The following is a 14204-nucleotide window of genomic DNA, read 5'->3' on the forward strand; positions in this document are numbered from 1 at the left end:
TACCCATTCAAATCGGCACCATCACCACCAAGCACCCCGTAGTCTTAGTCGATCTCCCCCACACAGCAGAACACATTCTGGGAATCGATTTTATGAATTCCCACAACCTATCCTTTGATCCAGTCAACCAATGTGTCTGGAAAATGGCAAAATCTGCAAGGGTCCCCGCAACGCTCAACATAGATGAATACGCCAACAAAACTAGCGCAGTAGGCGAATTTTGGTTTAACCCGACCACGCTTAGCACGGACAAGCAGGTTAGGGCAGTTCAGCAAAAGAACAGGACAGCATTCGCGACCCACAAACACGACTGTGGCCAGATGACTCGTTCAGTACAAATCACAGGACCTCACCCTCGACCCCAAAAACAATATGGATTTCCCCAAGAGGCAGAGGGAGAAATCGCAAAAGTAATCGACAGCTTATTAAAGCAGGGCGTACTTTGATCAGTAGCCTCCACTAATAATGCCCCGATTTGGCCAGTGAGAAAGCCCGATGGGTCATGGCGACTGACCAATGATTACCGGGAACTCAACAAAGTCACCCCCGCAGCAGCCCCCACGGTAGCCACAAGTCGCGAGACCATGCTCAAGCAGGGACTCAATTCCCGATACTTCACGGTTTTGGACATGAGTAATGGATTCTGGTCCATTCCATTGGCAAAGCCGTACCAATACAAATTTGCCTTCACCTTTAAAGCACAGCAGTACACGTGGACATGCCTCCCACAAGGATTCCACAACTCCCCCTCCATTTTCAACCGACAGCTGGCAAATGGTCTAGCCAAATTATCTTGCCCCGAATGTCTGGTCTAGTATGTAGACGACCTGCTACTGCAGACAGACACGAAGGAAGAGCACATCGAGCTTCTGGTTTTGCACTGAGTGCTGAATTTGGTGCATTTTGAGTGCTATAGTAAGAGTTTGGTGACCGAGGGAGTATAAGGCTTCATTTTTATCTAACGTTTAGTCTTTCTTTTATTTAGTTAATTAACTTAAAAGTTGCTGTTTGGTTTAGAAGAAGGCGAATTTTCAATCAGCTTTAAACAGGCTTCTACTTGTAGGCACTTGCAGCTGGAGCTTGTTAATTAGTTAATTGGATTAGGCCAGTTTTCAGAGGCTAGATTCACAATATAAAAGTGATCCCCTACAGTGCAGACTTTGTTTGCACTGAGTGCTGAATTTGGTGCTTTTTGAGTGCTATAGTAAGAGCTTGGTGACCGAGGGAGTTAGGTGAGGAGGGAGTAAGGTGCTCCTTTCATTTTGTTTCCGACATTTCCGCAAAGAGTGAGAAGAGAGCCAGGAGTTTACAGAAAGTGTAGCTAACTGGGAGCAGAGTCGGAGGGCGGAGATCTAGTTAGTCCACAGGGCAGCTATATTCTGTCAGGTAAGAGGGGATGGAGGTCAGGCCAGTTGCATGCTCCTCCTGTAGGATGTGGGTGGTGAGGGATACCACCGGTGTCCCCGCTGACTATACCTGCGCGAAGTGCACCCAACTTCAGCTCCTCAAAGACCGTGTTAGGGAACTGGAGCTGAAGATGGATGAACTTTGGATCATCCGGGAGGCAGAGGGGGTGATTGAGAAGAGTTACAGGGAGGTAACCACACCCAAGGTACAGGACAAGAATAGCTGGGTTACAGTCAGGGGGAAAAAAACAAACAGGCAGACAGTGCAGGGTTCCCTCGTGGCCATTCCCCTTCAAAACAAGTATACCGTTTTGGATGCTGTTGGGGGGGATGACCTACCGGGGGAAGGCCCTAGCGGCCAGGTCTCTGGCACTGAGTCTGGCTCTGGGGCTCAGAAGGGAAGGGGGGAGAATAGAAAAGCAATAGTTGTAGGAGATTCAATGGTTAGGGGAATAGATAGGAGATTCTGTGGTCACGAGCGAGACTCCCAAAAGGTATGTTGCCTCCCGGTTGCCAGGGTCAGGGATGTCTCGGATCGTGTCTTCAGGATCCTTAAGGGGGAGGGCGAGCAGCCAGAAGTCGTGGTGCACATTGGTACCAGCGACATAGGTAGGAAAAGGGGTGTGGAGGTAATAAACAAGTTTAGGGAGTTAGGCTGGAAGTTAAAAGCCAGGACAGACAGAGTTGTCATCTCTGGTTTGTTGCCGGTGCCACGTGATAGCGAGGCTAGGAATAGGGAGAGAGTGCAGTTGAACACGTGGCTGCAGAAATGGTGTAGGAGGGAGGGCTTCAGGTATTTGGATAATTGGAGCACATTCTGGGGAAGGTGGGACCTGTACAAGCAGGACGGGTTGCATCTGAACCAGAGGGGCACCAATATCCTGGGAGGGAGGTTTTCTAGTACTCTTCGGGAGGGTATAAACTAATTTGTCAGGGGAATGGGAACCGGATTTGTAGTCCAGCAACTAACGTAGCCGATATTCAGGACGCCAAAGCGTGTAATGAGGCAGTGGGGAAGGGAACACTGACAAAGGAGAGTACTTGCAGGCACGGCGATGGGTTGAAGTGTGTATACTTCAACGCAAGAAGCATCAGGAATAAGGTGGGTGAACTTAAGGCATGGATCGGTACTTGGGACTACGATGTGGTGGCCATCACGGAAACTTGGATAGAAGAGGGGCAGAAATGGTTGTTGGAGGTCCCTGGTTATAGATGTTTCAATAAGATTAGGGAGGGTGGTAAAAGAGGTGGGGGCGTGGCATTGTTAATTAGAGATAGTATAACAGCTGCAGAAAGACAGTTCGAGGAGTATCACCCTAATGAGGTAGTATGGGTTGAAGTCAGAAATAGGAAAGGAGCAGTCACCTTGTTAGGAGTTTTCGATAGGCCAATCAATAGTAGCAGAGATGTGGAGGAACAGATTGGGAAACAGATTTTGGAGAGGTGCAGAAGTCACAGGGTAGTAGTCATGGGTGACTTTAACTTCCCAAACATTGAGTGGAAACTCTTTAGATCAAATAGTTTGGATGGGGTGGTGATGGTGCAGTGTGTCCAGGAAGCTTTTCTAACACAGTACGTAGATTGTCCGACCAGAGGAGGGGCAATATTGGATTTAGAACTTGGTAATGAACCAGGGCAAGTGATAGATTTGTTAGTGGGGGAGCATTTTGGAGATAGTGACCACAATTCTGTGACTTTCACTTTAGTAATGGAGAGGGATAGGTGCGTGCAGCAGGGCAAGGTTTACAATTGGGGGAAGGGTAAATGCGATGTTGTCAGACAAGAATTGAAGTGCATAAGTTGGGAACATAGGCTGTCAGGGAAGGACACAAGTGAAATGTGGAACTTGTTCAAGGAACAGGTATTACGTGCCCTTGATATGTATGTCCCTGTCAGGCAGGGAAGCGATGGTCGAGTGAGGGAACCATGGTTGACAAGAGAGGTTGAATGTCTTGTTAAGAGGAAAAAGGAGACTTATGTAAGGCTGAGGAAACAAGGTTCAGACAGGGCATTGGAGGGATACAAGATAGCCAGGAGGGAACTGAAGAAAGGGATTAGGAGAGCTAAGAGAGGGCATGAACAATCTTTGGCGGGTAGGATCAAGGAAAACCCCAAGGCCTTTTACACATGTGAGAAATATGAGAATGACTAGAGCGAGGGTAGGTCCGATCAAGGACAGTAGCGGGAGATTGTGTATTGAGTCTGAAGAGATAGGAGAGGTCTTGAACGAGTACTTTTCTTCTGTATTTACAAATGAGAGGGGCGATATTGTTGGAGAGGACAGTGTGAAACAGACTGGTAAGCTCGAGGAAATACTTGTTAGGAAGGAAGATGTGTTGGGCATTTTGAAAAACTTGAGGATAGACAAGTCCCCCGGGCCTGACGGGATATATCCAAGGATTCTATGGGAAGCAAGAGATGAAATTGCAGAGCCGTTGGCAATGATCTTTTCGTCCTCACTGTCAAAAGGGGTGGTACCAGGGGATTGGAGAGTGGCGAATGTCGTGCCCCTGTTCAAAAAAGGGACTCGGGATAACCCTGGGAATTACAGGCCAGTTAGTCTTACTTCGGTGGTAGGCAAAGTAATGGAAAGGGTACTGAAGGATAGGATTTCTGAGCATCTGGAAAGACACTGCTTGATTAGGGATAGTCAGCACGGATTTGTGAGGGGTAGGTCTTGCCTTACAAATCTTATTGAATTCTTTGAGGAGGTGACCAAGCATGTGGATGAAGGTAAAGCAGTGGATGTAGCGTACATGGATTTTAGTAAGGCATTTGATAAGGTTCCCCATGGTAGGCTTCTGCAGGAAGTAAGGAGGCATGGGATAGTGGGAAATTTGGCCAGTTGGATAACGAACTGGCTAACCGATAGAAGTCAGAGAGTGGTGGTGGATGGCAAATATTCAGCCTGGATCCCAGTTACCAGTGGCGTACCGCAGGGATCAGTTCTGGGTCCTCTGCTGTTTGTGATTTTCATTAATGACTTGGATGAGGGAGTTGAATGGTGGGTCAGTAAATTTGCAGACGATACGAAGATTGGTGGAGTTGTGGATAGTAAGGAGGGCTGTTGTCGGCTGCAAAGAGACATAGATAGGATGCAGAGCTGGGCTGAGAAGTGGCAGATGGAGTTTAACCCTGAAAAGTGTGAGGTTGTCCATTTTGGAAGGACACATATGAATGCGGAATACAGGGTTAACTGTAGAGTTCTTGGCAATGTGGAGGAGCAGAGAGATCTTGGGGTCGATGTTCATACATCTTTGAAAGTTGCCACTCAAGTGGATAGAGCTGTGAAGAAGGCCTATGGTGTGCTCGCATTCATTAACAGAGGGATTGAATTTAAGAGCCGTGAGGTGATGATGCAGCTGTACAAAACTTTGGTAAGGCCACAATTGGAGAACTGTATACAGTTCTGGTCACCTCATTTTAGGAAGGATGTGGAAGCTTTGGAAAAGGTGCAAAGAAGATTTACCAGGATGTTACCTGGAATGGAGAGTAGGTCTTACGAGGAAAGGTTGAGGGTGCTAGGCCTTTTCTCATTAGAACGGGGAAGGCCGAGGGGTGACTTGATAGAGGTTTATAAGATGATCAGGGGACTAGATAGCGTAGACAGTCAGAGCCCCGGGTGGAAGAAACCTTTACAAGGGGACATAAATTTAAGGTGAAAGGTGGAAGATATAGGAGGGATATCAGAAGTAGGTTCTTTACCCAGAGAGTAGTGTGCGCATGGAATGCACTGCCTGTGGAAGTAGTTGAATCGGAAACATTAGGGACCTTCAAGCAGCTATTGGATAGGTACATGGATTACGGTAAAATGATATAGTGTAGATTTATTTGTTTTTAAGGGCAGCACGGTAGCATTGTGGATAGCACAATTGCTTCACAGCTCCAGGGTCCCAGGTTCGATTCCGGCTTGGGTCACTGTCTGTGCGGAGTCTCCACGTCCTCCCCGTGTCTGCGTGGGTTTCCTCCGGGTGCTCCGGTTTCCTCCCACAGTCCAAAGATGTGCAGGGTAGGTGGATTGGCCATGATAAATTGCACTTAGTGTCCAAAATTGCCCTTGGTGTTGGGTGGAGGTGTTGAGTTTGGGTGGGGTGCTCTTTCCAAGAGCCGGTGCAGACTCGGGGGGCCGAATGGCCTCCTTCTGCACTGTAAATTCAATGATAATCTATGATTAATCTAGGACAAAGGTTCGGCACAACATCGTGGGCCGAAGGGCCTGTTCTGTGCTGTATTTTCTATGTTCTATGTTCTATGTTCTATGTTGTCCGAACTCCTGCAACTCTTACATTCAATTGGTTGTAAAGTTAGTCCCAAAAAGGCCCAGATTTTGGAAGACAAAGTGATATATTTGGGTACAATTATCACGCACGGTAAACGCGAGATCGAGCATAAAAGGATTGACTCGATTGCTAAATTGCCCCTTCCCCAGAACGTTTCAGCTCTCCGGTTGTCTTTAGGACTGGTTGGCTACTGCCGAAACCACGTTGACAGTTTCGCCAGCAAGGCAGCACCCCTCTCAGACCTCCTAAAGAAAGGAGCCCCCTGGAAATGGCTTCCGCAGCATACGGATGCTGTGGACTTTTGAAACAAGCAGCCCCCGCACTCGGGCAGTATGGTCGGCACGGGCTTGGAGGGCCGAAGGGCCTGTTCCTGTGCTGTACATTTCTTTTTTCTTTGTTCTTTGTACAAGTTCCAAACGCGCTTTCCACTTACGCTACAGAGGTAGCAGGCACAGACCGCACCCTTTCACAGTGCTCCTTCAGGAACGGCACGAAAAGTTAAGGCCCGTGGCTTATGCCTCCAGAGTTTTAGATGCTGTGGAGCAGGGATTTTCAGCCTGTGAGAGACACCTGCTCGCAGTTTTTTGGGCAGTACAGTATTTTTCGTACATAACCGGACTGAACGCCATCAGAATCCTCACAGAAAATACCCCCACCCAACTTTTACTGGACGGGCGACTTAAGGACGGTATAGTTAGTCAGATAAGAGCAGCGAGATGGTCCTTTCCTTTGCAGGGACCGGACATCACTGCTAAAAGGACAAAGACCCACACCTTTTTAGCGGACAACCTCCAGTACCCCGAAACCCCCCATGAATATGAAATTATCTCTCCACACCACAACACAGGCCTCTTTATTGCGAGAACACCCCCAGAAAGATAGGTAGTTCAACCGCGAGCATCAAGCACACAGACACGTGCGAACCATTAGAATATATGTGCATGGGGAACTTCCGGGTGCGGCGATGACAAGCTAAGTCGTACTTTTCGGCACCTCCCGTTTCAATGGACGTTTGGGCTGTTATCGGGAGCCCCAACGGAAATTTTCAAAGGCTAAACCCAGTGTGAGGCGACATCGGAAGGGGTCCCCCCGAGTGTGGATGGAAAGAAGTGATAGTCGTGGCCAGATTGTGGAGGATCCTCTGGAGCAGTGGCAGAGAAGAGAAGGGAGAAACAAGATGGCGGCTGAGGGAGCCCAGTTGGTATGGGGACTGGAACAGCAGGAGTTCCTCCGGCGATGTGTGGAGGAGCTCAAGAAGGAGGTGCTGGCGCCGATGCTGCAGGTGATTGAGGGGCTGAAGGAGACGCAAAAGACCCAAGAGATGGAGCTCCTTGGAGTGAAGGCAAAGGCTGCCGAAAATGAGGACGAGATACAGGGCCTGGTGGTGAAGACGGAGACACACGAGGCGCTACAGAAGAGGTGTATAGAGATTTTGGAAGCCCTGGAAAATAGCTCGAGGAGGAAGAACTTAAGGATTTTGGGTGTCCCCGAAGGGGCAGAGGGAGCGGACGTTGGGGCGTACGTGAGCGTGATGCTCCATACCTTAATGGGAGCTGAGGCCCAGGCGGGCCCCCTGGAAGTGGAGGGAGCGTACCGGGTCCTCGTGAGAAGACCAAAGGCAGGGGAAATACCGTGATCAATAGTGGTGAGATTCCACCGCTATAAGGACAGGGAGATGGTCCCGAGATGGGCTAAGAAGACACGGAACAGCAGATGGGAGAACGCGGTGATCCGAGTCTACCAAGATTGGAGTGCGGAGGTGGCGAGAAGGAGGGCGAGTTTCAATCGGGCTAAGGCGGTGCTCCACAGGAAGAAAGTGAAATTCGGAATGTTGCAGCCGGCAAGACTGTGGGTTACACACCAGGGCAAACACCACTACTTCGAGACAGCAGAGGAGGCGTGGACATTCATTCAAGAGGAGAAGTTGGACTAGATTTGGGAAAGGATGTTTGGAATGAAGTAGCGAGGTGCTGGCAAGGAATTGTATATCAGATCGTGGAATTTTTTTGCCCTCGAAGGGGGGGGGACATGAAGAAATGTGGGCGCCAGTGGGGAAGGGGATGGGGAAGGAGAAGGGGAGCTGCGCCATTAGGGGCGGGGCCGAGAGGGAAGCGCGGGCTTTGTTCCCGTGCTATGGAAACTGTGGCGGGAAAAGGGGGCGTAGGAACGAGGGGGCCTCACACGCAGGGAAGCTAAGGATAAATGGGGGAAGCCGAGGTCAGCCAGAGTTTGCTGACTCCGGGAAGCAATATGGGGGGTGCAATCAAGCTAGAGCGGGATCTAGCGGGGACAGGGGGGGGGGGGTAACTCGGTTGCTGCTACTATGGGGAAGGGGGAGCTGCTGTGGTATGGGATGGTTAGGACGGGAGGGCGCCGTCTGGGGGACAAGCGGTTGCGTGGGAACCAGGTGAGGAGATGGTTTAAAAAAGGGGATGGCTAGTCGACGATGGAGGGGGTAAAGAGCCCCCCAACCCGGTTGATCACGTGGAACGTGAGTGGGTTGAATGGGCCGATTAAGAGGGCAAGGGTATTTGCGCACCTAAAGAAGTTAAAGGCAGACGTGGTTATGCTTCAGGAGACGCACCTGAAACTGGCGGATCAGGTCAGATTAAGAAAAGGATGGGTGGGACAGGTATTCCACTCGGGCTTGAATGCGAAACACAGAGGGGTGGCAATATTGGTGGGGAAACGGGTATCGTTTGAGGCGAAGACCATAGTGGCGGACAGTGGGGGTAGGTACGTGATGGTGAGTGCCAGATTGCAAGGTGAAGCGGTGGTGCTGGTGAATGCATATGCCCCGAACTGGGATGATGCGCCCTTTATGAAGCGTATGTTGGGGCGCGTCCTGGACCTGGAGATGGGAAAGTTGGTAATGGCGGGGGGGGGGGGGGGGGGGGGGGGGGGAGGGGGGGGGACTTCAATACGGTGCTGGACCCAGGGATGGAGCGGTCCAGATCTAGGACCGGGAGGAGGCCAGCAGCGGCCAAGGTGCTTAAGGGCTTTATGGAGCAGACGGTAGGAGTGGATCCCTGGACTTTTACTAGACCGAGGAGTAAAGAGTTTTCCTTCTTCTCCCACGTCCATAAAGTGTACTCCCGGATAGATTTCTTTGTCCTGGGAAAGGCGCTGATCCCGAAGGTTGCAGGAGTGGAGTACTCGGCTATAGCCATTTCAGATCATGCCCCACATTGGGTATATCTGGAACTAGGTGAGGAAAAGGAGCAACGCCCACTTTGGAGATTGGACATGGGACTGTTGGCGGACGAGGGGGTATGTGGAAGGGTGAGGGGATGTATTGAAAGATACCTAGAGGTCAATGATGACGGAGAGGTCCAGGTGGGAGTAGTCTGGGAGGCACTGAAGGCGGTGGTGAGAGGGGAGCTGATCTCCATAAGGGCCCATAAGGGCAAACAAGAGGGTAAAGAAAGGGAGAGACTGATTGGGGAGATTCTGACAGTGGATAGGCAATACGCAGAGGCTCCGGATGAAGGGCTATACAGGGAAAGACGGAGACTACACACGGACTTTGACTTGTTATCCATGGTTAAGGCGGAGACGCAGTGGAGGAAGGCACAGGAAGTACAGTATGAATACAGAGAGAAGGCGAGCCGACTGCTGGCCCAACAACTTAGGAAGAGGGGGGTGGCGAGAGAGATCGGAGGAGTTAGAGACGAGGAGGGAAGGATGGAACAGAGAGCGGAGAGTGTGAACGGGGTATTTAAGGTATTCTGCGAGAGGCTGTCTAAGGCCCAACCCCCGGAAGGGAAAGAGGGAATGATGCACTTCCTAGACCAGTTGGAGTTCCCGAAGGTTGAGGAGCAGGAGAGGACAGGACTGGGAGCGCAGATTGAGGTTGAGAAGGTGGTAAAAGGAATCGGGAGCATGCAGGCAGGGAAGGCCCCGGGACCAGATGGGTTCCCGGTGGAATTCTATAGGAAATATGTGGACCTGTTGGCCCCACTCCTGACGAGAACCTTTAATGAGGCTAAGGAAAGGGGGACACTACCCCCGACGATGTCGGAGGCGACAATATCGCTGATCCTGAAAAGAGACAAAGACCCGCTGAAGTGCGGGTCATACAGGCCTATCTCCCTCCTGAATGTAGATGCCAAGTTATTGGCCAAAGTGATGGCGACAAGGATAGAGGACTGTGTCCCTGGGGTGGTGCATGGTGATCAAACAGAATTTGTTAAAGGGAGGCAATTGAATACCAATATACGGAGGCTGCTGGGGGTGATGATGATGCCCCCACCGGAGGGGGAGGCGGAGATAGTGGTGGCTATGGATGCGGACAAGGCATTTGATAGAGTGGAATGGGACTACCTGTGGGAGGTGCTGGAAGAGATTTGGATTTGGAGAGGGGTTCATTAGCTGGGTTCGGCTCCTGTACGGGGCCCCGATGGCAAATGTGATTATGAACAGGTAATGATCCGACTACTTCCGACTATATAGGGGCACAAGACAGGGGTGCCCCCTGTCCCCGTTACTGTTTGCGTTGGCAATTGAGCCATTGGCCATAGCGCTGAGGGGCTCTAGGAAGTGGAGAGGGGTACTTAGAGGAGGAGAAGAACATCGGGTGTCACTATACGCGGATGATCTACTGTTATATGTCGCGGACCCAGTGGAGGGGATGCCTGAGATATTGCAGACACTCAGGGAGTTTGGAGAGTTTTCGGGATACAAACTGAATATGGGGAAGAGTGAACTGTTTGTGATGCACCCCGGGGAACAGGGCAGGGGAATAGATGAGCTGCCGCTGAGGAGGGTAACAAGAGTATTCCGGTATTTTGGGATCCAGGTGGCCAGGTACTGGGGAACCTTGCATAAGCTTAACTTGACACGACTGGTAGTGCAGATGGAGGAGGACTTTAAGAGGTGGGATATGGTGCCCCTGTCATTGGCGGGCAGGGTGCAGGCGGTTAAAATGATGGTCCTCCCGAGGTTTCTTTTTGTGTTTCAGTGCCTCCCCATACTGATTACAAAGACCTTTTTTAAGAAGGTAGACAGGAGCATCATGAGCTTTGTGTGGGCCGGAAAGACCCCAAGGGTAAAGAGGGGGTTCCTGCAGCGCAGTAGAGATAGAGGGGGATAGGTACTGCCGAGTCTGAGTGATTATTATTGGGCCGCTAACGTGTCTATGATATGTAAGTGGATGAGGGAAGAAGAAGGAGCGGCGTGGAAAAGGCTGGAGATGGCGTCCTGTAGGGGAACGAGCTTAAAAGCACTGGCGACGGCGCCGCTGCCATTCTCCCCGAAATGGTACACCACAAACCCAGTGGTGGTGGCGACTCTGAAGATTTGGGGGCAGTGGAGATGACATAGGGGAGTGACGGGGGCCTCAGTGTGGTCCCCGATAAGGAACAGCCACAGGTTCATTCCGGGAAGGATAGACGGGGGTTTTCAATCTTGGCAGCGAGCAGGAATTGCGAAACTGAAGGACTTGTTCTTGGACGGGACGTTCGTGAGTCTGGGAGGACTGACAGAAGAATATGGGTTGCTACCTGGGAATGCATTTCGTTATATACAAGTGAGGGCATTTGTGAGGCAACAGGTGAGGGAATTTCCGCAGCTCCCGGTGCAAGGGAGCCAGGACAGAGTGATTTCGGGGGCATGGGTGGGAGACGGTAAGGTGTCCGATATATACAGGGAAATGAGAGACAAGGGGGAGATGATGATAGAGGAATCGAAGGGAAAATGGGAGGAGGAGCTGGGGGAAGAGATTGAGGAGGGGCTGTGGGCAGATGCCCTAAGTAGGGTAAATTCCTCGTCCTCGTGTGCCAGGCTCAGCCTGATTCAATTCAAGGTACTACACAGAGCGCATATGACGGGAGCAAGATTAAACGGGTTTTTTGGAGTGGAGGATAGGTGCGGGAGGTGCGCGGGAAGCCCTGCGAACCACACCCACATGTTTTGGTCATGTCCGGTATTGCACAGGTTCTGGGTGGGTGTGGCAAAAGTGATTTCAAAGGTGGTGGGGATCCGGGTCGAACCAGGCTGGGGGTTGGCTATATTTGGGGTTGCAGATGAACCGGGAGTGCAGGAGGTGAGAGAGGCCGATGTTTTGGCCTTTGCGTCCCTAGTAGCCCAGCGAAGGATTCTACTTATGTGGAAAGAAGCTAAACCCCCGGGCATGGAGGCCTAGATAAACGACATGGCAGGGTTTATAAAATTGGAGCGGATAAAGTACACACTAAGAGGTTCGGCTCAAGGGTTCACCAGGCAGTGGCAACCGTTCCTCGACTATCTCGCCGAGCGATAAGGGAAAATAGGAAAGACAACAGCAGCAACCCAGGGGGAAGGGGGGGCAGGGTGCATTCAGGTCTTCGGGTTTTTTTTTGTGTGTTGTTATATATTTGCTGTTCATATTTATCTTTTCAATGTTAATATTTCTTTTTGTTTCTTATTTGTGTTGGCACTTACCGTTAGTTAATATATTATTTTAAAAAACGATCAATGTATATACTGTTACAAAGTTGTAAAAATGGAAAATTCCTGGTTGATCGAAAAACTTTAATAATATATATATTTTTTAAAAAAAGAATATATGTGGATGGATCTTCCACAATCTTAGAAGGGAAGCGCATAACAGGATGCGGCATTTATGTCGAGGACATGCAGGGATGCGCCCGAGAAGAAAGAGCAATAAAACTTCCAGGACACTTAGGCTCGCAGGCAGCAGAACCTGCGGCCATCGCATACATAGTGGAACACCCAGATTCCTTCCCCAGCCCGGCAGACATATATTCGGACAGCCTCGATGTCTGCAACAGCCTTACGGAATTCCTACCTCTGTGGAAAGCAAGAGGATTTGTTTCCGCAGACGGAAAACCCCTCCCCTCAGCCCCATTGCTCCGTCATATTTTAGAGAGAGCACAGAACAGGACTTTTGGAATAGTCAAAGAACGAAGTCGCCATCGTTCCCCCCCCTGGAAATGTAAAAGCCGACGCACTGGCTAAAGCAGGTTCCAGGCACGGATATTTTTGGACACCCCCCGAAAGTGCACCAGTGAATGCAGTTCAGGTCTCGCAGACTAAGATCGAGGATTTAGTGCAGGCCCAGAAGCAGGACAGCAATCTTAGGGAGATTTTAAAAGGAACATTCCCAGCACCTTTTGATAGGTTTAAGAATGCACTGACCACACATGACGGTGTGGTGTTAAAAGACACCCTTAATGTGGTTCCTGAACAGGACGGGAATCAACTGATTTGTTGTTTCCACGACAGTCATGGACATCAGGGAATCGATCCCACTACAGCCCACCTCAGGCAGCTCTGCTTGTGGCCGCGTTTAAAAGAAGATGTTCCTCACTACGTTGAGAATTGTCTTATCTGTGTCCAGAATAATCCGGACAGATATGCCAAAAAGGCTCAACTCAGTCACACCCGACCCGTTAATGGCCCGTAGACTAACCTCCAGATTGATTATATTGGACTATTGCCCCGTGCAGGAGTGTTATAAATATGTACTCGTGGTGATAGATACGTTTACAAAATGGGTGGAAGCATTCCCATCCAGAACAAACACTGCAAAGACCACAGCCAAGATTTTAACCCACCACATCTTTATGAGATGGGGACTCCACCGCAGCATTGAATCCGACCAAGGTTCCCATTTTACGGGACATGTCATGAAGAACGTCCTCACGATATTTGGCATTACCCAAAAATTCCACATCGCATACCACCCCCAGTCGAGTGGTATCGTGGAGCGCATGAATCGGACCCTAAAATCCACCCTCAGAAAAATGGTCCAGCAAAACAACACCACTTGGGACTCAGTCCTCCCTTTTGCGCTGATGTTTTTGTGAAATACAGTTTCAACTTCTACAGGTTACACCCCACACACCCTCATGACCAGACGCCCCATGAAAGGCACAGCATTTTTATTAGTTTTAGATTTCACCAGCCCCGAAGTGACGGCCCTCACACACGAGAAAACAGTAGAACAATTAGTGGCGAATGTTAAAACGGCTCAGCTAGCAGCCGCAGTGAAATTAGGCTCAAGAAAGAAACAGAGCAAGGTCTGTTTCGATAAGACAGTGCATGCGACTGAGTTCAGTGTAGGACAGTAAGTCATGCTCTCCGTATACAACCCCAGCACATTCCTGTCACCTAAGTATTTGGGTCCGTACTCCATTGCGGACAAAGTAAGCCCTTCCATCTACAAAATAAAGTATCCCAACGGAAAGACTGCGTGGTTCCATATTAAGGACATATGAAGGCATATGGAACACAGTCTAACCACGCACACCACGTCATGCTCGACGCAGCATACCACACCCCGCCCACAGCCAACGTAACCCTCCCCTCCCCAACACGTCCAGCCCAGCCACGGACTCAACCCCGACTCCACCCGCGAACTATAAACACCACCCTGGAACGCCCACAGACTGCAGCAGCAGAGACAGCGACTGCGACTCGGAAGATAGCCACAGCACGCCTCCCTATTATCCCCATGCAACAGGACCCACACCCAGCGAATCTGACCACGACTCGAGTGATCCCTTCACGATCACTT

Source organism: Scyliorhinus torazame, chromosome 4 (genome assembly GCF_047496885.1).
Source record: "Scyliorhinus torazame isolate Kashiwa2021f chromosome 4, sScyTor2.1, whole genome shotgun sequence".
In the NCBI taxonomy this organism is placed as follows: Eukaryota; Metazoa; Chordata; class Chondrichthyes; order Carcharhiniformes; family Scyliorhinidae; genus Scyliorhinus; species Scyliorhinus torazame.